This window comes from Ovis aries, chromosome 8 (genome assembly GCF_016772045.2).
Source record: "Ovis aries strain OAR_USU_Benz2616 breed Rambouillet chromosome 8, ARS-UI_Ramb_v3.0, whole genome shotgun sequence".
Taxonomy (NCBI): Eukaryota; Metazoa; Chordata; class Mammalia; order Artiodactyla; family Bovidae; genus Ovis; species Ovis aries.
The window spans coordinates 67,516,046-67,540,275 of record NC_056061.1 but is presented as its reverse complement, the minus strand read 5'-3'; the positions used below and the strand labels follow the sequence as shown (position 1 = coordinate 67,540,275).

General features: G+C 40.3%; 1 protein-coding gene and 1 pseudogene across 18 annotated transcripts in view; one reads left to right on the top strand and one right to left on the bottom strand.

The window, feature by feature from the left end:
• HIVEP2 (HIVEP zinc finger 2) overlaps nt 1-24,230 on the top strand; it is a 218,819-nt gene that overhangs the window by 67,888 nt on the left and 126,701 nt on the right. Inside the window, exon 1 of one of the 18 annotated variants that reach the window (XM_060419745.1) lies at nt 1,626-24,230. This exon is cut by the window's right edge and continues 25,195 nt beyond it. The exons of the other annotated variants lie outside the window; for them this stretch is intronic. The gene's annotated coding sequence lies outside the window, so the exon portion shown is untranslated. Of the gene's footprint in view, nt 1-1,625 lie in introns of those variants that run through there. 18 annotated transcript variants of the gene reach the window in all.
• Nucleotides 18,783-19,263, bottom strand: LOC114116107 (ubiquitin-conjugating enzyme E2 L3-like; annotated as a pseudogene).

The window sequence follows — 24,230 nt, the reverse complement described above, 5'->3', positions numbered from 1 at the left end:
TTTTTTCCTCTATTCATTTTCAAAATGAATAATAAAACCTTGTGAAATAAAACAGACTCTAGATTTAATGTTTCATTATCCCACATCTTATGTTAGGAGTTAACTGCTCAACTGTTACGAATTAGGAAGTTTGCCATCGTTCTACGAAGAGAGTGATGTGTGCGTTTCTTCATAGCTGCTTAACGGTGATCAACTAGAGGGCACCAGCGAACATTTCCATCTGAGTTCTGTAAACTAGGCCACATACTGTTGACACATATGCACAGGGGAGAAACGTGAACGCTTTGCGAAATCTCAGTACTAAAAATAATTTCCACCTGTATTTATAGCAGTATTATCATACTTGATGAAAGTGATGTGGAACCTACCAGTATAGGAAGAAAAATGTCATCTTGTTACCATTCCTGGAGAGCTGCCCTTTAGAATTAAGCCCTTAAGTTTGTCCAGAGTTACAGCAATGCTGCTCACAGGTCTTTGCCAATTGCATGGGCTGCATAGTTAATCGACTGGGTAACAATAAAAACCTGTCCACTATTAGGAAAGACTGGTAATTAAGACTTCCAAATAGGGTTTGCAGGTAGGAAGCGTTCTGGTTCTGAGGCAGAATTTGGGTTCTGTTAAATCCAGTTGCCATTATGGTTCCTTGTGTCAGCACAGTTGCTTAAATGAAACTGGAGAGGGAACATTTTTAGATATCCAGATATTAAAATGTGCAAAAATTCAGCATTTTCTGATAGGAAAGCTATGTGAAAAGACCTTCCTTTGCAGGGTAACTGTGCATATGTTTGAGTGGGAGGAAAAAGAACAGATGATTTGAAAACTATTAAAATTGTTACACATGTAGAAAGTTATTTTCCTCCTCATAAAAAAACCAGGATTTCAGTCTGCATTAACATCTTACTTGTCACTTAATAAAAGTATTTGCATATTGTGTTTCATTGATCGATCGATTGATTCATTCACTTTTTTGGCAAACAGTAATATGCCTACTATGTGTAAGATACTGCAGTAGGCGTATCTCATACATGGGAGATTTACTTCTGTAAATGATCAAACAATTCAGGAGAGATATAATTGCAAGTATGGTATGCAGAATGTCCATTTCTTGGGTGAAACTGATAGTTAAGCTTAATTCTACTTAAAAGCACGTTTTAAAAGAAGATAACTGCAGAAGTGCAGTCTGTGTCATTTTCCTAACATTTATTTGGAAAGCAGCTAATGTTCTTTTTCTCTGGATCGATTAAGTGTTAATGTTTGGGGAGCACGCTTTGAAAAAAGAAGAATGGTTATAGGAAGGAGAACATGACTAAGAGGAGACGTTATGTGGCATTTTATAAGATAGTTGGTGGTGCTGTTTAATGCTTATAAAGTTGTGTTAAAATGGACTAAACAGCCTGTTATTGCAGGAGCTTATTTAAACCAGCTCTTTGTGGTTATGTCTGGTGAGGAAGCTTAAACTTAAACTCTCTCCAGCCATTTAACTGCAGCACAGTGACTTCAGGTCTCTTGTAAGAAAGTCTAAATGTAGGCTGTTGAATAATCCCTTTGAGGGCCCTGTAACTATTTTTATGCCTGGATATGCGTCATCAGTGGGTATTTTCTCTGGTGACTTGCTTACATCAGGTCTCCTACCATACATTCTATCAGTGAGTGGCTTATGATTGATGGGAACCACGCTGTTGTTCAGCTTATCTGTGACCTCAGCGAACGGACAACAGGAATTTCCAGGCTGTTACATTCTCTGAATGCTTGAAGACAGGGGCTCACGGTGTTGATCCAGGCAGGTAGCAGTGATATTATTCACCAGCGGAGGATGGGAGGAGGGACAGGGGAAACAAGGGGAGGGAGAAGGAGGGGAAGGGAGGGGGAATTCCTTTTGTGAACGGAGGCAATTCTGGCTCAGCCGGCTGCTTCATCCTCGCCTTCAGAGGCTGTGCCCTGTGGGGAAAGGTGCATTTCCTGAACTGGAGGAAGCAGACAGTCAGACCCTTGATGGAGGCACCCAGTGACTCCTTGGGGTTGGCTGGGGAAGGCATTGAGTCCTCTTTCATGAGTTAAGATTTTGTTTTTCCAATTGGTTGGATTGATTGATCCATGAGTCACTGGACTGCTCTGGTCCTGGATAGAAGTAGGGGCTTTGAATCAAAGGTGTGCCAGTGTTTGTGGTGATGCAGAGGAATCCAGTGCTGTCTTTCACCTAGTAATGTTTGGAGGTGATTTGGAAAAGTTAACCTGTACCTCGCATCGACAAGTTTTGGGGGAATAGAGCCGTGCATTGGTGTATGTGTGTGGAAATGAATTATAACTGAATTCACAAAAGTGTTTTCTCATTTCGTTCCTTTCCCCCACCTCTTTTACACATGGTAAATAAGGTTTCTGAACCTAGAATGAGAGTTACCAGAATTTTTGCAGCTCCACTTGCTTCCAGATAACCGTGTCCATCTCCTAAACTTTTTTCCTCCTCTCTGCCTTCTCATCTCCTCCTCTTCCTCATCCTGTTTTTTTCTCTCCCTCTCTTTCTCTCCATGATGTTATTTTGTTTGTAAAAGCAGTTCCGGACTTTTTGCTGAGTTAAAGAAAACCAGGTTCTGCGCAGATGAGTGAGGTGCACATGTGGATTCAAGCCCATGCTGGTCTGCCCGTGTTTGCAGGCTGTCCTTTCAGTGCTTTTTTTTTTTTTTTTTTAAGTGACACTTAAACAAAATTACACTTTTTTTAGTGTAATGCAATTACATCATTTAAGCATTTATGCAAAATTGGTCTTCTAATCTTTTAAGACTATATTCATTGTGGAAATATAACATTTATTGACTTGACTTTCCGAGTTTTATTCCCCCTTTCTTCCCCAAAACTGAAGCCACATCTCCTTAATGTAACAGATTACCAAGGTGACCATTCATGTCACTAATTTCTTGACAGCTGGCCTCCTAGGAATCACATTCTGAGCTAGATCCTAGACACTAGTAGCCTGAAACAGGTGCTGTGTGGGGTAAAAAAAAAATCCTAATGGAAAAAAAGAGATGTTTGTTCCTGTCTTTCATATCTTATCCAGTGCTACTGAGTGAGTATGGACATGCATAATTGCTTTGATAGTTTCATTTCCAAATAGCTGTCCTACTGGTAAAAAATTATTCAACTGTCAGGTTATATTGTTTCAGTTTTAAACACTGAAAATTCAGATGACTGAAGGAGAAAGACAAAAGAAAACCACTGCAAACCTCATCTACAAAAAAACACAACAACTCACTTTTCTTTCAAAAAACTGCTTCTTGGATAAGCAGTGTGACTCATGACAAGCAATTTATAATTTGAAATTTGTGAAAGATTAAAATTCAGAACTCTAGGAATTTTGAGTCATTAGTAGTTGAATGAGTTAAGGCTTCATAATGTAGCTCATTAGAAAGAAAGCATTCAAATATTAATGAGATTCATTGTTTATATCATTGTACTGTCCCCAGGAGCTGTTGGTGACTAGCTTTACTTTTATAAAAGTAGCATTATATGAAAAAGATAGTTGTTTGTTCAGATGCTGAGATTTCCCCCCCCACACCCCTACATTGCAGGGGATGTTATTAGAAGCTGTAAAATTCTTCTCCGTCTCTTTAAAATGCATGTATGCTTTTATGTGGAGGAGTGTAAGAGAAGAACCAACATGTAGGAGGGTTATGCATTCTTCATTAAAAATATATTTCACAAAAGATTATAGTTTGTGTGGGAGGGAAATAGTGGCTTGTCTGTTGATTGCATTGTGCTTATTCCGTGTGAGAACTGTTTGAGTTTAGAAAGGATAACCTCATTTTGATAATCTGATGATGGCTTCTGCTTGAAGACGAGAATATAATTCCAAGGCTGCATGCTAATGGTCCACAGTAATTATTCTCTTTTTGGCAGAGCTTAGCATGGAATCTACTTTGGTATTTTTATAACTATGTATGTACATCTTTTCTTCAGATTTTTTCCTCTCCTCTCCATGTGTAGAGCTTTTTGTACAAGACTGTGAAATTCCAAAGGGGTACTGTCTAATTATGCCAGTGTAGGATGGTGTGTAAACCTAAGTTAGAGCAATATCTTGCCTTGAAGTCTTTTTGATAAGCAGATCCTTCACTGTGAGCAGATTCTGCTGTATACTTGGTTTCTATGGAAACACTTTTATTACTTATGGATGATCAGAACAACTTGAATACAGTAGGAGTGATTGGTGTGTTGGCTTGGGTCCATGCGGTTGATGGGGTTTTCTGGTTAATATGTGATCCTTTCACTAAGTTTCCTGTTATGTTGCAAGGGGATGATGCAAATAACGAAAACCCCACCTAAAACACTGAGGTGATATGATACTTAATTTTACCTTCTTATAGGTGTGTTACTCTAGTATTACACAAGGAAGAGACATTATGAAACTCTCAAAAGTGTGTAAAATTAGGATAATACCTAAATGGAAGTGTGAGAACAATTGAATGACCTACATACATAGCTCATTCTGGGAGGATGTAGAAAGATTTCATTCGGTAAATGATTCTTCGACTTCTTACCTATATAATTTAGTATGTTAATCACATTGAAGGAACTCCTTAGTTTTATTAATTCTTCTTAATGATTTACCGAGTTTTAAAAGGCTTTGTATTTTACTGTCATCATTTTTACAGATGAGGACGCTGAGGTCTAGTAAACTAATGAGCTTCATACCCCAAGTTATACTTTGTATTGACAGCAGCTAAGCGACAGGCTCTCCTCATTGGAAGCTTTCCTTCTGGGGCTTAGGAACTGGAAGGCTCAGATCTCCTAGGTGTGGTGTCAGGAGAGAGGTAACCAGTCCTGCAGCCCTGACAAGGGTAACAGAACTGTGTTAATTAGGTAGGGCAATGTTTGCAGCTTTGAATGTCTTGTCTTGATTTCCCTGGAACAGAAGTTGCCAGTGTACGTCAGTGACTGCTGAGTGGATCCTGTCTGAGGTCCTCAGGTGCCTACAGCAAGGCACCATCACCCAAGTCAGCAGGGTGGAGGTTCCTGTTGAATGGCAGTTCGTAGAGCAGGAACAAGGAGCTCAGTGGTAGATGCAGATCACTGTGGACAATGGTGGATGGAAATAAATGTATCTTCTTGTGGAAATATTTTATTCTACTCTTCAATTGGTGTGGAAGAAGATCTGTTTGCTATAAAAGGAAGAACCCAGATGCTATATTTTTAGATACAAATGATGGAACTCAGGTCTAAGGATTTTCATCAAAGGCATTCTTCTAACTCACTAAAGTTAGGTAACACTGTCTGATTGCCTCCAAACTAAGGGATGGCTAGGAATGTCTTCTAAGAGCCCATGTAGGGGAATTCTTACTGCCTATTAAACAGGTTGCTATCATTATCTACATTCACCTTCTCAGCATTCACTTGCTGCAGAATTTTGTCTAAAAATATCTCCCTTTCCAGATATTTAGACTTTTTATTGGAGGTTTAAAAATTCTTGACATGGAGACTTACAGGTATTTAAATAACTTATTGCCCACAAGTGCCTCATTTTCTATAAAATTGCAGCCTAACTCCTGTGTGAACTAGGCAAGGTCATATTGAAAATAGTTCCTTTTTGTTATTTAAGTTAGTTTTATGTGAGTAGAGAGGTATTCGTAAGGTCACATAGCATAATCCAATAAATAACTTATTTTCCTCCTGAGGGAATAAGTTTAAGAAAGACCAGGAGTATATGGTACGAACCATGAGAAAGGCCTTTTAACCGTAACTTATAAGATAAAAACCTCTGTCTTCGGAAACTTGAGTCTAATATGGGAAGAAAGTGGGATATGTCCCATGCTTGATCCAAAGAGTGCTGGACTCATCAAAGGTGATTGAGGTTTGAGTTGGGTGGAGGAAGAGGAGGGGTCTTCACAACAGAAGGCAGACACATTGGGGTGAAGACATATTTGACTTTATAGAACTGCTCTGTCTAATAAATGGGTGAGGAACCTGCCATTTGGACTGTGACTTTGAGTTGTGCCCTGGCATTGATGGGCAAGAGATATCAAGATGGAACCCAGTTGCAGGCTGAGCTTTGCCTGGAGATGTAGTCAGAGTCAAAGCTATGTTGTCCTTATAGGTTTGGCCAAATGGGGAAGTAGAGTGGGTCCATGTTCCCCATTTGTAATGAAGTACCGAAGCAAACCTTTCTCTTTTATGTGGAAGACTGTCTTCAAGGAAGGGCAGCAAGTGCCTCTGAAGGTGTAGAATCCTCAGGCCTCAGAGAGCCTGGACTTAGAAAGGCAATAACGATCTCTGAGAAGAGAGGCTTCTTTGTCATTAATGTAGGACACATTGGTGACTGTCTGGTGGCAGAGGCTTGCCTGTCAGTCCCGCTTGAGGCTCAGCTGTCCCCACTGGGAGGGTTCGATTCCTCTCTGAGCTTTGTTCCTTCTCACTGGTCTTTTTTTTTTTTTTTTTTGGTAAGTCTTTACCTCCTGGAGCAGTGTTGAAGTTATGGGAATCTTGGCAAGAGTGTTGAACTTGGATTCTAATGAGGATAATTGTCTGAAATATCTTGATGTTCTCCTATGTTGGTGGAAATGGATCTCCGTTGGATAGAGAACAAAACGGGACTATAAGAGATCTGACTTTAGTTCCCAGGGAAATAGCTTTAAATGGAGGACAGCAAGAAAAACAGACTCTAGTAAAGAGGAGCAGTGAAGGGGGTAGGGGAAGCCAAGACAAAAAGTGATAGGAGAGATGGATTATAGTGTTTCCAAATGCTATCAAAACTTGTTCACTGTATATTGTGGCTGAGCTGTGGGCTAAGTTGCTACACTTGTGTTTTACTGTTTGCAACCCATGGACTCCTCTGTCCATGGGATTCTTCAGGCAAGAATACTGGAGGGTGTTCTATGTGCCCGGCCCCGTGGATATAGAAGTGAACCAGACATCGTCCTTGTCCTCAAAGAGGTCATCAGAAGCCAGAGACCTCTACCTGAGTGGCACTGTTGAATGATTTTTGCTGATGTTTCAGTATAACCCAGGGGGAGACAGAGAAAGCAGCCTCTGGGGTGAGTCAGGTCAGGAGAGGGGTAGGAAAAGGAGAGGGGAGATGGAGGGATGTGAGGAGAAGAGAGTGTTACTGAAATGTCTGACTCTGTGGTCCATGATTGCCCAAATAGCTGAAGTCCAATGGCCTGGCAACGGTGAGATTAAGAGGCCAGAAGTCAACATGAGGGCAAAGAGGCTCCTCAGCATTTGGAAGGAAGTGAAAGACATTTAGAGAAACAAGTCTGGCATGAGCAAGTGCATGAGCAAGTGGAGATCTGAGTGTGAGATAGAGGAGAAAGAAGAAGGTTTGAAAGTGTTAAATCTGAGATGTTAGTGGAGGGCTGAAAAGGTTGAGCGACTGAGTTGATTTTAATGGTAACTCACGGACTACCCATCTATATTATTATTCCTGATCCTCAACCTTCATGTTCTTCCAAAACAAAAAAAAAATCTCCTACTATATATTTCAGCTATCACTACTCTAACATGGCTTTGCCACATCACACCTAGTCTACTATGTAGCCTTTTAGATGGTACATGCCTGTGTGCTCAGTTGTGTCCAACTCTTTGTGACCCCGTGGAGTCTTCCAGACTCCTCTGTCCATGGGATTTTCCAGGCAAGAATACTGGGGTGGGTTGCCATTTCCTTCTCCAGTTTTAGGTGGAGCTCCAACTCAAATGATTCTATCTGTGATTCATTCCATGGTCCACTGCAAGGCTCATCTTCTTAAAATACCATTTTTAATAGGTTACTGTGAAGATCTAGAACCTTCACTGGCTACCCATTGCCTGCAGTTTAAAGGATGCACCCCTCCATAAAATGAGAAATGTCCATTTTCACAAGACTTCATAATTGACCAAGGGCTTCATATGCATAGCCTTACTGAGTTTTTATAAAACCCATGTGGTGGACAAGACAGATATTGCTCTCTTTCTAAATTTATAAATGACATAACAGAGGATCAGACAGGTTAAAGGCATGGCCAGAGTCACACAGTTCGTGAATGGCCGAGCCAGGAAGAGAAACCAGGGGCTTCTGAGTTCAAGTGCAAGGTGTTCTGTAGTGTACCATGGCCTCACCTGGCCCTGGAGCCCCATGCCCCTCCTAACCCTGTGATTTCTGTACTTAGGGTGGTGATGTGGTTGGTGTGCTTTTACCAAGGCCTCTCGGCCTCCTTGCAGTCACTCTTCTGTCTGCTGAGAACTGCTGAGAAGTTGTGATCTAGAGCTGTCGACGGAGACACATTTCCTGGCTGATTTTCCCGTAGATTGGGACAAGTCTGTCTCCTGCCAGGACATCTGAGGAGGCACAGAAAACACTCTGTACTCCCCTGATGTCACCCTCAATGCCTGCTCGTCTCTTGGGACTTGGAGAAGCTTGTTTTGCAATAGTTTCTGGAGGGCTTTGACCACTGGCAGGACCAACACTCTCTCCAAGAAGGTGTGGCTGAAACACACTTTCCTTTTTCACCCAGAGGAACTAATGGTCTAAAAACTTGTTTAAAAATGTCTCCTTATTTGTTATATTAATGAATATCTATAGATTTGTTACCATTTAGACATAAATAGTTCCCAGGAAATGCTGTATACAGAAGGAGATAAAGCTGTGCTTTGAACTATTTGTTAAAATCAAGACTGTTTGTGAGCAATGCGATGATTAATGAGTCTGTGTTACTATGATTTTAGAGTACACTCTGTTTCCATCGTTTTCTCATTGTACTGAAGCCAGTGTGATTTGGTTTTTAACAGTTTGGGGAGGGAGTTTACTGTAGCAGAAGTTTAAATGACGTAAAAAATATGCCTGACAATTGTCTAGAATATCAAGAATTGCCTCCACTCCTATAAAAAATGATGTAGGAAATACATGCACAAGGATTAGTTAAATAATGTATTACAAGAGTGTTGCATTGCCTTGGGGCTTCACTTTAAGCCACACACACACACACACACACACACACACACACACACACACACACACACACACACACACACACTCATCTGGCATCTGTTTGAAAATTGTGACCCTGAATCCTTTAACTTGGGTTTCCATGATGAAGGGTGCATCTTTCCAATGACAAAAGCTTCGGAAGAATAGTTGCAATACTCTTTTGTAAAATAAAGTATTTTTATAAACCTCATTGTTTTTGACCCCCTTATAATAGTACATGCCCCCTGAGATGACAGTATACTTCTCAGGAGGCAGATATGTATTTAACTTTTTCTAGTGCTTTCCATATGTTGGTGTTAAGGGGCCAGTAAATGTATGGGGTGGTTTCCCTAGTGACTCAGGTAAAGAATCTGCCTGCCGTGCAGGAGACCCGGTTTCAATCCTTGGGTCAAGGAGATTCCCCTGGAGAAGAGAATGGCTACCCACCCCAGTATTCTTGCCTGGAGAATTCCATGGACAGAGGAGCCTGGTGGGATACAGTCCATGAGGTCGCTAAGAGTCAGACACAACTGAGTGACTAACACTTTTCAAAGGTACAGGGTAGGAATATGAAGGATTCAACTGCCAAACTCTATTTTTTTCCTTTACTTTCTTTAATTTTACCACAGGTATTATGATATGCAAATATTGGACTGAAGTACAATTTAGACTTGGGTAGTAAAACGTTTTAGGGAGATGAACAAGATAAGTAAATTCTAAGTGGTGTTGAATGGAAATATTTCTGAAATGGAATTTGAATTCTGAACTCAATGTTGTGTTATTACCGTCTGGGTAATTTTTTAAAGTTTTATTTATTAAGGTAGTCACTGGAAATATTGATTTACATTGTGACCTTATAATCTTCATTGGTTCTTTACTATAGTTAACTGGCTAGGTAATAAAAATTGAATAATTAAAGAGGACATTCTTGGTTAAAAATAATTAGACATGTATGTACTATTAGAGATTGTTAGTATGCCTGTTTGAAAGTACAATAAGGTAAAAGATGATTAGGAAGACTTCTAAGTATTCACAAAACTGAAAGAAGGCTGATGATAATATTTAATAAGAACACAATATGGAAAATTGATATTTTGTAGATATCTTTACAGAGAAGGCAATGGCAACCCCCTCCAGTACTCTTGCCTGGCAAATCCCATGGATGGAGGAGCCTGGTAGGCTGCCATCAGTGGGGTCGCTAGGATATCTTTATGCCCGTCTTTTCAAGTAGAGATGTCATGTGACATATCCAATAGTAGGACTTTTCAAAAGTGCCTACTTAGCCTTTCTGTATTTCACACAGTAGTTTTCTCCTCCCCAGTTAAATGAATTTTGATTGGTGGTACTCAGTTGAAAGTCATTCTTACTTGCCCTGGTGCTGTTCGCTCTTGAGAGCTGTGGTCCATTCACCCCTGTTCTTGCCCCACAGTGCAGGCTTTCATCACACAGCAGCTGGAGACCAGGGCATCTTCTGCCTCACACTGATCTTGTACATGATCTGGTTAACTTTGCTAGCCCTCGCCTATGTGTTGTAGTTCCCTGTAGCTCTACCTTAAATCCATTTATCTTCTTTATCCAAGGTCTCTAGCAGATCTCAATAGTTGCATGGTTTCAGATATCATTTGTATGTTGATAATTTTCAAAGTTTTATCTGTGAATGGGTCTTCTCCTAAGTTCCTAGCTTAAATATTTCCTTAGTATGTGCCCTAGGCTGTCTGATGGACACATCCAAGTTAGGAAAGTCAAAAAGGAGTTGTTGATATCCGCCTGCAAAGCTCTGCTCCCCCACCGAACTCGGGCAATTTCATTAAGTAGAACTGCCATGCCCACCATTGCTTAGGTGCAAATTCCAGAATTCATCTCCTTCCCTCTGGCCTCCCATTCAGTGCAGCAAGTCCCTTGGTTCTCTCTCTCCAAAATAAATGCTGAAGGAGAAGTCTTCTTGCTGTTTCCTCTGCCATAGTCTCAGTTCAAGACCCCAGCATCTGGCCTAGTCTACTGCAAAAGCTCTTAGCTCACTTCCCTGACCCCGCACTCCCTAGAGTAGCCTCTTATGTATAAATCATATAACACATTCCCTTGTCACGGATTCTACAGTATATTTTCGTTACCCTTAGACTAAAATGTAAGCTTCTCATTGTGTTCCGCAAGACTGCTGTCCCGACCACATCTCTCTCTACACTGCCCATTCCCTATCAGGCTCAACCTTTCAGCCTTCATTCTGTTCCTTGAACTTGCTGAGCTGTTCTCCTCTTGCACTTAGCTGTTTTTTTCCTGCTTGGAATGCTGTTAACCCACATCCTCTGAATTATGGCTCCTTTTCTTGTTCAAATCTCAATTCCAGCATTCCTTCTTCAGACAGGCCATCTGTGACCCAAGTTTCAGTTTTTTCTCTTCATCTCTAATGCATCTTAAAGCACACCATTGTGATAAAGCTTATCAGAATCTGAAATGATCAATTTAATTGTTTTTGTGTTTGTTTTTTTTGTCTAACTCCCCCCACTCTGGACTCCCATGAGGTCAGTGACATTTCACCAAAGCCCCTCTGCATCTCAGAGCCCAGTGAATAGCTCCTAGTGGCTGCTTCAAAGTTTTTGTGGGCTCATTCACCACCTTAAGTCCGGTTTCTTATTTATTAAATGAAGGTGTCAGGACAGGTGACCGCCAAACCTGTCCTACCAGACAGTTTTAATTCTCATCGTGTCTCTAGTTCTCTGATGGAGTCCGCTTACCTCCTTGACATTCTGTGAACGGGCTGTGTTTATTCAGGTCTTCAGGCCATTGCTCCCTCTCTTCTCTCCTCAGTGTCCTTCCCCCTTCTGTGCCTGCCAAATTCCTTAAGGATTTCCCTTCTACTTTTGTCTGTACCCTTCAGAAAGGAATGTAATTGTTTTGTGTCTGCATATCTTGCCTTTTGCTACTACGTGGTTAGCTGTTAAGCATGGGATTATAACTTTAACTTTTGGATCCCATGGCAGTCATTACAGTGCTAGCCTACAGTGTATACTCAGATAGCCTTATAACTCAGTAATGAGGGCATGATGTCCCAAAATGTTGATTTCATAACAATAAGAATGTTTGAACTGTTTTACTAATTTACCTGAAACAAAAGAGATTTTAAAAAAGCAGCCAAATAGGTGTATCTTTCTTAAGTCTGAACTGGAGAAAAAAATCTGAAAATGGAAATTTAGGCTTATGATGAGGTGGAATTTTGCAAACATTTGTAAGCAATCTTACTAAAAAAGTTTTGAAAAAATGTATAATCATATACATTTGAAAAGAGAAATAAACAGATATATATTTTTTAAATTATTAACTGAGGTTAAAGCTTGAGCCGGGTTTTTAATTTGGTTTGGTTTGTTCAGGTATTAGGAATTTAGAGGAGCTCTATGAAAATATCCCGCCTACACATTTTGAATATCCACTTCCTGCTTATCTTCCGAACAGCTTGGTTCTTTTAATAGCAAATGGCTGAGTGGAGGGGAACCATTTGTAGTGAGTAAATTTAAGTACAGTGTGTCCTCCCATCCCAAGCAGAAGTCATGCTAACTGCTCAGGGATTTGGTGCAAATGTGTTTGCTTTTTGCTATTGTCCAGATCCTTGAAAACGCAGTATTTTAGAAGGATATTATCCATTGTTATGCAAGAAGAAGAATTACTGGTCAAATTTTTTTTTTTTAATTCTGAAGCTAGGAAACACCTCATCTATTTTTTATAAACCTGTTGATTTATTATGTTTTTCTTAGAGGCTGTTCTTCAAATTTCCATAGGCTTGGACAGGAAGAGCTAGTGCTGGAGAGAATCACAGGCGTGTTTCTTCATTTCACATGTGAACCTAATGCTATACATTGGTGTGTATATGGAAATGGTAAATTCCTCTTAATCCAGAGTGGCTGGAAAATGTGTGGTCAAATTTAAGAGTAATCATCTATTCCATTCAGGGATTAACTGTTTTCAAACAATTCACTCAAAAACACTGACAGTATTTTAAATTTATTTTTAATGACATAGATAGCACTTAGTAGCCCATGGTAATCAGTGTGTACATCAACTATTGGTGAAGAGCATTATTCTAGATAATGCCTGTGATTGGATTAATTCTCAGTCTATCTCAGAATTTACTGCTTTGCATAAACGGCTTGTTTTCAAGGCATCCATTTCTTTTGGAAAAGTAGAGATGAGAAAAAAAATAAGTCTGCTTCTATAAATATCTTGTTTGGGGTAAATAGCTAGTTTTTTTGTTTTTTTTTTTTTCCTAGTGAATAATGCAAAGGATTTTCCAAAAGGTTGCTGTAGCTTTGCATGGGAGAACTGAGAGAACACTTGTTGGATGTACTGCTGAGTGTTGAAGGCAGGTGAATCTTATTCTGTTGTTCTTACACAGCAGCCTCATGCTGGGTCCAAGCTGTGTGGTGTCTGGAAAAAGGTTTGCTATGTAATGCTTTAGGATTGGCATTGCAAATTCTTCCTTTTAGGGGAGCATTGCTGATGTGAATGTTGGCAATGTTGTGTCCTGTGGCTGCTGGTGTGACCTAGTTAGATCCCTCAGGAATTAATACCTACAGAAGCTGGGACTGGGGAGACTGAGAATATAGAGAAACAGTAGATTCAGGGTACCTCAATCAAACAGGGTAGGAACCATCAGGGTAATGATGGTACACTGAAAATGTAGCATGGGAAATTTATGCATCAGTATGAAAATCACATGGACAGAGGAGCCTAATGGGCCACAGTCCATGAGGTCACACAGAGTCAGACACGACTAAGCGACTGAGCATGCACAAAGAAACACAATACTGTATGAAATATTACTGCACCTCTTCAAAATTGACCATAAAGGGGCTGACTTCAATTTCAGGGAAAGAGGAAATACTCAATTCAGACCTGTGTGTTTAGGTAGGGTTTCCCTGATAGCTCAGTTGGTAAACAATCTGCTTGCAATGCAGGTGACCTCGGTTCAGTTCCTGGGTCAGGAAGATCCGCTGGAGAATGGATAGGCTACCCACTCCAGTATTCTTGGGCTTCCCTGGTGGCTCAGCTGGTAAAGAATCCGCCCGCGATGCAGGAGTTTGTTCCCGGGGGTTGTTCCCTGAGTTGGGAAGATCCCCTGGAGAAGGGAAAGGCTACCCACTCCAGTATTCCGGCCTGGAGAATGTTGTTCTCCAGGAGAATACTGGAGAACAGTATTCTGGGTCGCAAAAAGTTGGACACAACTGAGCAACTTTCACTTTATTCGTTAACATCTCTTTAGTTATGTTTTGGTAGGATGACTTGGACTTTTCCCTTGTGTTTTCAGGTAAAGATGTAAATTCTCTTTAATTAATATCCTGTGATGTTCTTTGGTGACCCTGGTGAGGTCACTGGCTTGTCGTCCCGATTCATCAGCAGCTGTTGTTTCGCCAAGTAGTAGTGTGATTTTTCACTACCCGTTTGCTTGCACAAAATAAGAAGGCATCGTTTTGTATTGTAAAATACAGTTTGAAAGACTTTATAAAATCATAGTCCATTTTGATTAATTTTTACCAGCAGCTGCCTGTAACTGGGGCTTTGTTCTTGATTGGGTCATAACTGTTGAGGGAAGTTTGCTGCTTTTTGGACATGATTTCAGAGACTCGTGGTTCCAGATCTCGGACATCTTTATGTTTTTCAGGTTCCACCATGCTTGGTCTAAAGCAGATTAATTACTAAACTCTCAGTGAATAATTAACCATCTGACTTGTTCCCAGGTTATATACTCACTGGGTTAGAAATTATTTCTCAAACTACTAAAGATAAGAGAAGGCTATTCCTGGTTTCACAATGTCCCCATTGTTACTGGCTTGTGTGTATGTGTGAGACCCATCAGCTGATCCCTCACACTGGTCCAGCTACTCAATCAAACCACTTCCTGGGGTTTTCTCGGGTGATGGCAGTGATTCAGAAGATACCACAGTAGTTTTAGAGGACTGCTCCCTGTGTGTAACGCTGGGCTGAATGACTAGGAGCTGTCAAATCCAAAAAGAGCATTTTTGTTGCGCCCGCATTAAATCTGCCCTTTGCCTGGAGAGTTCTATGGATGAAGGAACCTGGAGCAGGGGGTACAGTCCATGGGGTTGCAAAGAGTTGGACATGACTAAATGACCAGCACTTTCTTGCTTTTGCTCAAAGTTGCATTTCAGCTGAGTTTAGGGTTACTTCTCTGTGTGCTTTCAACAAGATATTTTTCTTTTTAAAAATTTTATTTATTTTTTTTAATTGAAGGATTATTGCTTTTCAGAATTTTGTTGGTTTCTGCCAAACAACAACATGAATCAGCCATAGATATACCAATGTCCTCTCCCTCATGAACCTCCATCCTGTCTCCCTCCCCATCCCACCTCTCTTGGTTGTTATAGAGCCTCTGTTTGAGTTCCCTGAGTCACACAGCAAATTCTCATTGGCTATCTTTTTTACATATGGCAATGTAAGTTTCCATGTTACTGTCTCCATACATATATTTTTAAAGACTATTTATTTTATAGTAGTGAGTTAATGCCTAATTTCTATCAGTTAACCAGTTTGTGCCTTAGTTGAGTTTCCACTATGTACCAAGTCCTACTGGAGGCTTGGGGGAGACAGGCAAATGTGTCATTTCTGGCAAGGTAGTCATTTGTACGCATTCAAGAGGATGTGATAATTGGCAGTGGGGAGGGGGCTGTGTGTATGAGCTGAGTTGTGTCCAACTCTTTGCAACCCCATGGACTATAGCCTGCCAGGCTCCTCTGTCCATGGGATTTCTCAGGCAAGAATATGGGAGCGGGTTGCCATTTCCTTTTTCAGGGTATCTTCCTTTGCTGCTGCTGCTAAGTCGCTTCAGTCGAGTCCGACTCTGTGCGACACCATAGACAGCAGCCCACCAGGCTCCCCTGTCCCTAGGATTCTCTAGGCAAGAATACTGGAGTGAGTTGCCATTTCTTTCTCCATCCCAGGGATCAAACCCACACTTCTTGCATCTCCTGCCTTGGCAGGTGGATTTGTTAACCACTGTGCCACCTGGGAAGCCCTCACAGTAATTGGGGAGATAGATCAAAATGGAGGGGCCACACCCTTCGTGTGAATGTAAGCATATTCAGTTTTACTTTTATAAATAGATGTTTCTGTGATTTTAGTTTGTGAATCTATCACATATTGTGTTCCATAAGGTAAATTTTGTATTTTTAGAATTTAATTTTGCAGTATAAAGTTGCATAGAAATTACTTTTATAAAACCCTTGTTTTGTCTTCCTTAAATGAAAAATAAGAATTTTCAAAATTATCTTCAAATCAAAAGATATGTATTCTTTTCCAGCCTTTCAGAAGCTCCAGAATTGCACTTTTGACCTTGGAATAACCAGGGGCCCTGGAAAAATAAGATAGTAGTTCTCTCTTGTTAGTTATGTTGACCTTTGAATTGCCTTTTTCTTTCCTATTCTTGCAAATCTTCTGCCCTCATGTCTGGATGAGCTAGATCTGTTGAGATAATATATATGGAAGCATTCTGTAAGCTGGGAGGTATTGTGAATAAGCCTATATTATTATTGTTGTTGTTATTGTTTTCTTGTATTCGCTGCTTAGCATTGTCCCCCAAACACACCAGCAATTTACTTCTGCTGTGTCAGAGATGATTGTGTCTATCTCAGTGGAGAAGCTACTTTCTGTTTGAACTTAAGAAAATTTGGTGTGCTGGGACCTTTGGTTCACTGGTGGGACCTTTGTTCTCTTGGTGTCCTGACTGCGTGTGAGATTGTCAGGGAAAGAGGTGATGGGGAGGTTGATGAAGAGAAAAGATTCAGTCTATTTATGTCGATTGTGCATTATTTGGCTATCTGCACCCTGTGAGGTTTACTTTACAAAAACTCTCATTGATTTTATAAATCACCTAATTAAAATAAGAGACTGTTCTTGGTAGTGGTCAAGAGTGCGGACTGTGGAGTTAAATTGTCGTGCTTCTTGTCCTGGTTCCTTCATTTCCAGCTGGGTAAAAACTGGGAAAGCTTTTAAATCTCTGTGCCTGAGTTTTCTAAACTGTAAAATAGGGCTAATTTCATTACGTGGTAGGGCTGTTGGGAAGCTTAACTGGAATAATGCAACTGGGTTAGATTATATATGTTAGTAATTTTACTTACTAACTGCTAGTTTATCAACACAGTGACCCCAAAAAGGCCTGGGTTAAAGTTTGCACTGAATCACAGATTAAAGAAATAAACATTCTGTGTTGAAGTGATGACATGTACTGTCTCTTATACTCTTTCAGGCTCTATTTGATGGAATTTGGGGTTGAGTCTGATGCTCTGTCTCTTGAGAGGAAGAGAAAGGGCCAGGGAAGGGTGGTTAGAACAGAGTATACATGTGGAGGGACAGGAAGGAAGGTGTGGGGCTGAGGTAGCTCTTCCTGGACACAAGCCCACGTGCTTCCTGGTGCTTGGCACCTTGCAGAGTTCTCTTATACACCTTTCTTTCTTTCCATCCTCACGACAACCCTTGTTTTACAGAAATGGGAACTGTGCCTCGGAGATACTCCTTGACTGGCTCCCAGACAAGAAGCCAGACAGGGGCACAGCAGAACTCCTGGACTTGGGTGGTGACATCCTTCCTTCCAGGACATGGTCCCTTCTCTGCTGTATACAAGGGTTTATGTTTATGATAACCTTGGTGCTGAATCCCAGAGGAGCTGTGGGTCACATGCTGATTGGAAGGGAAGGGTGTTGGTGGAGACCCAGTGGGGTTGCTCGTCCCGTGACCCTCAGAGCACTAACCTGCTGCTGTTCAGGACTGGCCTGGCTGCTGCTGCTGCGGGTGGTAAGTGACCCCAGGCTCTTCCTGGCCTTGAGTGAAGACTGTGTCATTTCTCTGAAGGGCCATTTTGGATCAGTGTTCTGTGGGAGAATTTGTCAGTCTGTCTTTTTTGTTGGAAAGGAAGTACACCTACAGTACACCTGCTCAGTGGTCAGACACATGCGATGCGAGATTAGCAGTGTGAATACTGTTTAAGCCAGGCCTTTTTGGGGTCACTGTGTTGATAAACTTGAAATTAGTAAGTAAAATGACTAATATATATATTCCCATTGTGAGTTGATTCAACTGTACATTTTAAAATGTTGGTTGTTACATAATATGTATTTTACTTTGGGGGGTCAGATATTCTGAGATTAAACACAGCTTTAAAAGTTTGATTTTCTCCTTATCCTGGTTGTCCTATTTGTCATATTAAAAATCAAGTGATCAGAGAAAATTCAGTATAGTGCTTTGAAATTTTAAAAACATTGAGAACAAATTAAAATTGGAAGAATTATTTTATGCATGGAATGGGTAGAGATTGAATTGATTTTAGGATTATGTTTGAATGCATTATTTCTATGAAATCATTTTCTACTCTGAATAAGAAATTTTCATATAGATAATACAATATGTTTTTCAAAGAAATAATTTTTTAATGCACTAAAATTTTAATTAGCCATAATACAATTTGTCTACATGCACTTTACTTTTTAGAGAAGTTGGTAACAGTGCATTTTTTTTTTCCTGAAGCAACAACTAGACCTTGGCTTTTCAAAACCACCAAACTTGGCTTTTCTAAACAACTAAACTAAGGTTTTCTCAACCTTGGTGCTGTTGATACTTGAGTCTGGACTGTGCCTTTTTTTTTTTTTTTTTAGAACATCTTAAATTTTTAATCCTCTCTTTACAAGTTACCTAGACCACTTCTGATTAAGAAAACTGTAGAAAGTTAGTAACTGCCACAAGCAGACGCCAGGCGGTGGCACGTGTCAATTTTCCACAGAGTCGTGCTTTGCGGCGTTTCTCAATGCTACTGCTCGGGGCCTCTGTTCACAGTCGCTGGAATCCATCGCGGCAGATTTTAGTCCACAGGTCGCTTTTCCCCATATTTCTTTGTAAATTCTTCAGCATTCTTACAGAATTTTTTACAGTCCTTGGAGTATTCTTTGGCTAGGTCAGCCCGGAGCGGGTGCTCCGGCTGGGGGTCGTTCACCAGTGCTATGAGGGACTGGATGACTTGGTCGGTCTTGGTTGCTGGCTTCCAGTTTTCAGCACTAATTACCAGCAGACACACCTGCCCCTTCTCGTCGATGTTCGGGTGGTAGATCTTCGTCTTGATCGTGATTTTCGGTGGTTTGAAGGGGTACTCTGCTGGAAAGTTGATTTCGATCCTGAAGGCCCCCTTATCATAGGGAGGGTTTGTCGGGAACAATGAGCCCTTGCCAAGTCAGCAAATTAGCTTCATCGACCTGGATGTTGCGGAAGTTTTTCATCCCACACTTGCGGATTTCTTCAAGCTCCTTCATCAGCCTCCTGCTGGCCGCCATCTTGGCTCTGGTGCTGCTGCTGACCCAGAATGCCTGGGGTGTGCTTTGTTGTGGGCAGGCTGTTCTGCGTGTTGCAGGAGGTGCAACAGCAGCCCCAGCGCTCACTGATTGTATCCTGTCCCCTGTTCCCAGTCTTGACCATCAAAAATGTCTCCAGACATTGCCAAAGGTTCCTAAGAGAGCAGCCTCACCCCCGTTGAGGATCATTGATCTGGGGTTTACCTTATCTAAATCTACATTATTCTGTCATTTTGAGTAGATGTTCAGAATCACACCAAAAAAGGAGAAAATGATATATTTATAGAAGCAACAGACTTCTATAATAAGATTTTTCTTCAATATGCTTTGAAATGTTTTTTATTAACTCTCAGTTACCATGACACATTCAGTTTACCAGAATTCCAGACGTTTGGATTAATATGCTCTTTGTTTTCTTTCAAAATAGATGTATCTCTTTGATTCTGAGTTAATTTATATCAGTGACTTGATGACTTAACTTCACATAACTGGAAATAATAGTGTAGTTTGCTATATATTAAATGCTTCCTCTGATAAGAACATTCAGTATGTTCCTCATGGACACACTGAAAGGCTTAATTGCCTTTAGAGATGGGCATGTGTCTTAGTGAAGCAGTTGTGCAAATGGTGCTGAAGTTAAGTTTCAGGAATCCCTTTATGGACTTTGTAGTAGCTATTTTAGCATAAGGAGGCAGATACACCTATAACTACTGTATTAACTCAGGGATACAGACATTTTGCTTGGCCTATGAATTACATGACTGCTTTTTAAAGTGTGTCACTTTAAAGATAGAGCATAGTTTTGTTCTTGTGAACTGTGGACTGAAGCTTTAGCCAGTCAGAGGAAGGAATGGACTACAGGGTAAAGGAAATATTTGTTCCGTTATTGTACTCCATGGCTTCTCGCCATCTTTGATAAAGGATTGAAGTGTTGTGCACCCAAAGTCTGCTACCCTCTTGACCCTTCATCAGTCATCAGCCGCACTGTGAGGTTAGTGAACTGTGGCTCAGGAGGATAATTATTGTTTAAGCATTGTGTAACTCTTGAAAATGGAAATTACTGACACAGCAGTCTTGTAACGAGATGTCTTTCTAGTTTTAAGATTATCAACACGTTTCCTTTCTCTTGTTAATTGTGCCAGTTAGAGGTATAAGATGATAATATATGAGACTTGAAGTAGAGTTATTCACATGGATGATCCTGAGACTATTGAGTTTCTTTAAAAAAAAAGAAAAACCAAAAAACTAAAGCCAGAAAGGACCTAGCACAACATTTCAAGAATTTCACATGGGATCCTTAAATCCCTCAGGGTGTCTTGCAGCTCTTGGATGCTGCTTCTCCACTATTTATGTGTTAGTTACTGAAAGCATAAAGTAACTAATGGCACATACAGATCCTTTCGTTGCATACCTTTTTTTTCTTCCTACTCAGGAAAACTTTTAAAGAGCTATATCTAGTATTCACAGCTTTATGTCATCTCATCTCTATATTTATGCCACATTCTCAAACAAGTCGAGTAATATATCAGCTGCAGCTGTTGCTGACCAAAAGCTGTCACAGAAGTGGGTGGAGGAAGAATCAGAGATGCGGTGTTCAGGTTCTGTGTCTCAAAAGCATATCTGTTGCAGTCAATCTGTGATGATAACAGCTGGCTTGTAGAAGGCAGATAAAGCCAGATATTTGTTTTATCTTTGACCAAATGTACAGTAATTTGGATGCCATAGCGATAAATATCAGTGATAGCTTCAGAAAAAAAAAGAGTATATACGATTTTCTCACTTGTACAGTAGGAAATACTCATGAATGTGAGGTATTTATTAGTTTTGGCTACAGCCTTTCTGTAAGGTTATTAACATAAAGCTTAATATTTAATAGCATGCAAAATTTAAAAAGAGGACAAATGAAAATCTATAATAGCAAATAAGTAAAATGTTTGTTTTTGCTATAAGTGGGCAATGTGCTTTCTAATTAAATGTATTTTGATTCAAGTAAATATTTACGCCAATTGCTACTTAGAAGAATGTTACCACAGTTTACTAGAGCTGGTTAGGATATTGGACTTCGTATAGCCCTGTCCAAGATTTCTCTTAACCCACTGGATCTCACTTGTCCCCATCTTCCATCATTCCCATTTTCTAGTTTAGCATGAGTTCAGAGAAGAAAACTGAAAATCCTCATCAAAACACTGTAGTCAGATTTTTATCTTTTTTTCTACTTTTTTATAAAGACAGTTCAAGGGAAAGAGAAACAATGTTTTAGCCATTAGGAGGGGACAGTTAGCCATATGAGGCTGTCTCTCCTTGTTCTTTAACCCGGTTGGGCTAAAATAAAATCCTTATATGGTCAAATCAGTTAAGGGACAGACTTACCTTAAAGATGCAAAGAAAGCCTTTTGTACAGCTTAACATGTGAGACCTCCCAATAGTTCTCCTCCTTCTCATTAACATCAGAACACACATTGCTTTTGAGATTGTCCTAATGTGTTCTAAGTACTTGATAGCATAGACAGATTCCTAAGGCTACGGGTGCCTTATGAAGACAGCGTCCTAGATATTATATAATACCTAATATATTTAATATGTAATTATATAATACTTTATTAGTAATGCTTAAATTATATAATATTAATACTTCATATCAAAGATTTGAATACACATGTTTATGTAATTCATATTCAAGATATGGATACTTGTATGTTGGACAAAGATAATAAAGGACTTAGCTGTTACCTAATTCTGAAAGAAAGCTTCACAGTGGAGATGGAATTTTAGGAACTCGTTATTGCTGGAAATCTCTGTGTAGCTGGGGGTTGGGGAAAAGGAAGTGTGTGCTGATGGTTATGCTTGGTAATTATTAATAGCTAACAGTTACTGAGTACTTACTCTGTGCCAGGAGGGTGTCCTTATGCGTTCACTCACCCTTTGGGTATCCCTGGGGATTTGGTTCCAGGACCCCTGCAGATACCAACATTTGTGGATGCTCACATCACTTATATAAAATGATGTAGAATTTGCATGTAACCTACACAGAGTCTTCTACTTTCAATCAGCTCTAGATTACGTATAATACCTGCTGCTGCTGCTGCTGCTAAGTCACTTCAGTTGTGTCTGACTCTGTGCGACCCTGTAGACAGCAGCCCACCAGTCTCCCCGTCCCTGGGATTCTGCAGGCAAGAATGCTGGAGTGGGTTGCCATTTCCTTCTCCAATGCATGAAAGTGAAAAGTGAAAGTGAAGTCGCTCAGTCGTGTCCGACTCTTTAGCAACCCCATGGACTGCAGCCTCCTCCGTTCGTGGGATTTTCCAGGCAAGAGTACTGGAGTGGGGTGCCATTGCCTTCTCCTCCTATAATACCTAGTACATTGTAAATGCTAGGTAAATCGTAAATACAATGTAAATGCCATGTACATTGTTGCCACTGCACATCAAATTTATGTTTTACTTTTGGAAACTTTCTGGAGGTTTTTTTTTTTTTTTTTTTTTTCTGATTATTAATCCTCCATTGGTTGACTGCCTGGGTGTAGAACCTACAGATATGGATGGCTAACTGTACTAACTTATTTAGTTCTCCAACAAGATTTTGAAAGTTAATCTTATCTCCACTTTCTAGATGAGGAAACTGAGGTACAAGGAGACTAGATAATGTGCTTAAGGTTCTAGCAGTAATAAGAGGAAGAACAGGCCTCTTAACCAATGCACCCAACTGTCTATGTAATTTAATTTGCACCATAGCCCTGCAAACAAGAGATTTTTCCTTACTTTCTACATTGAAGAAATTGAAGCCCAGAGAGGTTACCTTTGTCAAAGTCACTGGTGGCTAATGACAAAAGGATTGCTGGGAAACTTTGAGGGCAGGAGGAGAAGAGGGCGACAGAGGATGAGATGGTTGGATGGCATCACCGACTCAGTGGACATGATTTTGGGCAAACTCCAGCAGGTAGTGAAGGCGTGCTGCAGTGCATGGGGTCACGAAGAGTCGGACATGACTTAGCGACGAAGAAGAACAAAGAACTGACGCTCTCAAAGGTCTGTGCCTTTTCACTGCAAGAGGAGGCCTTCTTGGGAAGGCTCAGTGGCTGACACACACACACACAAATATGGGAGGCCTACTCCTTCCCTGCAAAGACAGTTGAGGTTATAGAGAAGCCTGTGTAGGTTGTTCATAGCTCGTCGTATGGCCGTGGAGTAGATGTGCACTGAAGCAAGAGACGCCCCTCTGGCTCACCTCTTCCAGAATGCACTGCCTCTGTCATCTGCCTGGGTTGTGCTTCGTTTTGTTTGGGGTGCCTCTTTTCAGTGTGCTGGGCTGTTCTATTCCTGTTTATGAATCTTTTAAGTGTGCACATTACAGAAGTAATTAAATTGTCATTATAATTTATAGTATGCCTGAAGTCAATCATCTAATTAAACTGCAAGAGAAGAGAGGTGGTAGCCTCATATGCATTTATTAAGTATTGCTATATTAATTATTTAAGGATTTAGAACCAAGTGAAAGAGAAAACGAACAATAATACCAGTCTTTAAAAGTTTTCCTATTTCTGCTCTTTTCAGTTCAATAATTTGAAATTCTCACTAGTTAGTAGCATAACCCTAATGCCTTTGGAGAGATAATTATTAATGAATTAGGATTTTTATGTCTTTCCCTCGGCCTTCTCTTATAATTCTCCGGGCAGCATTCATACATGCCACCCCACATCCTAACTGAAGAAGCAATTAGAAATATAATAGAAAACAAAAAGGTCCAAGTTCTGTTTTGAATTATAAAAAATGGTAGCATTTTAGATACCTGGGATCATTTAGAGGAGATTTGGTTTTACCAGAGCAATAGTGACTATTAAAATGCTTATTTTCTTATTAAGGAATAAAAAAAAAAAAAAAAAAAACCCACAGCAACAAAGACCAAAACCAAATAGGGTATAATTAAACTCTTGCTAGAGGAAGCTATTTTTGAAAAGTCTATTTTTC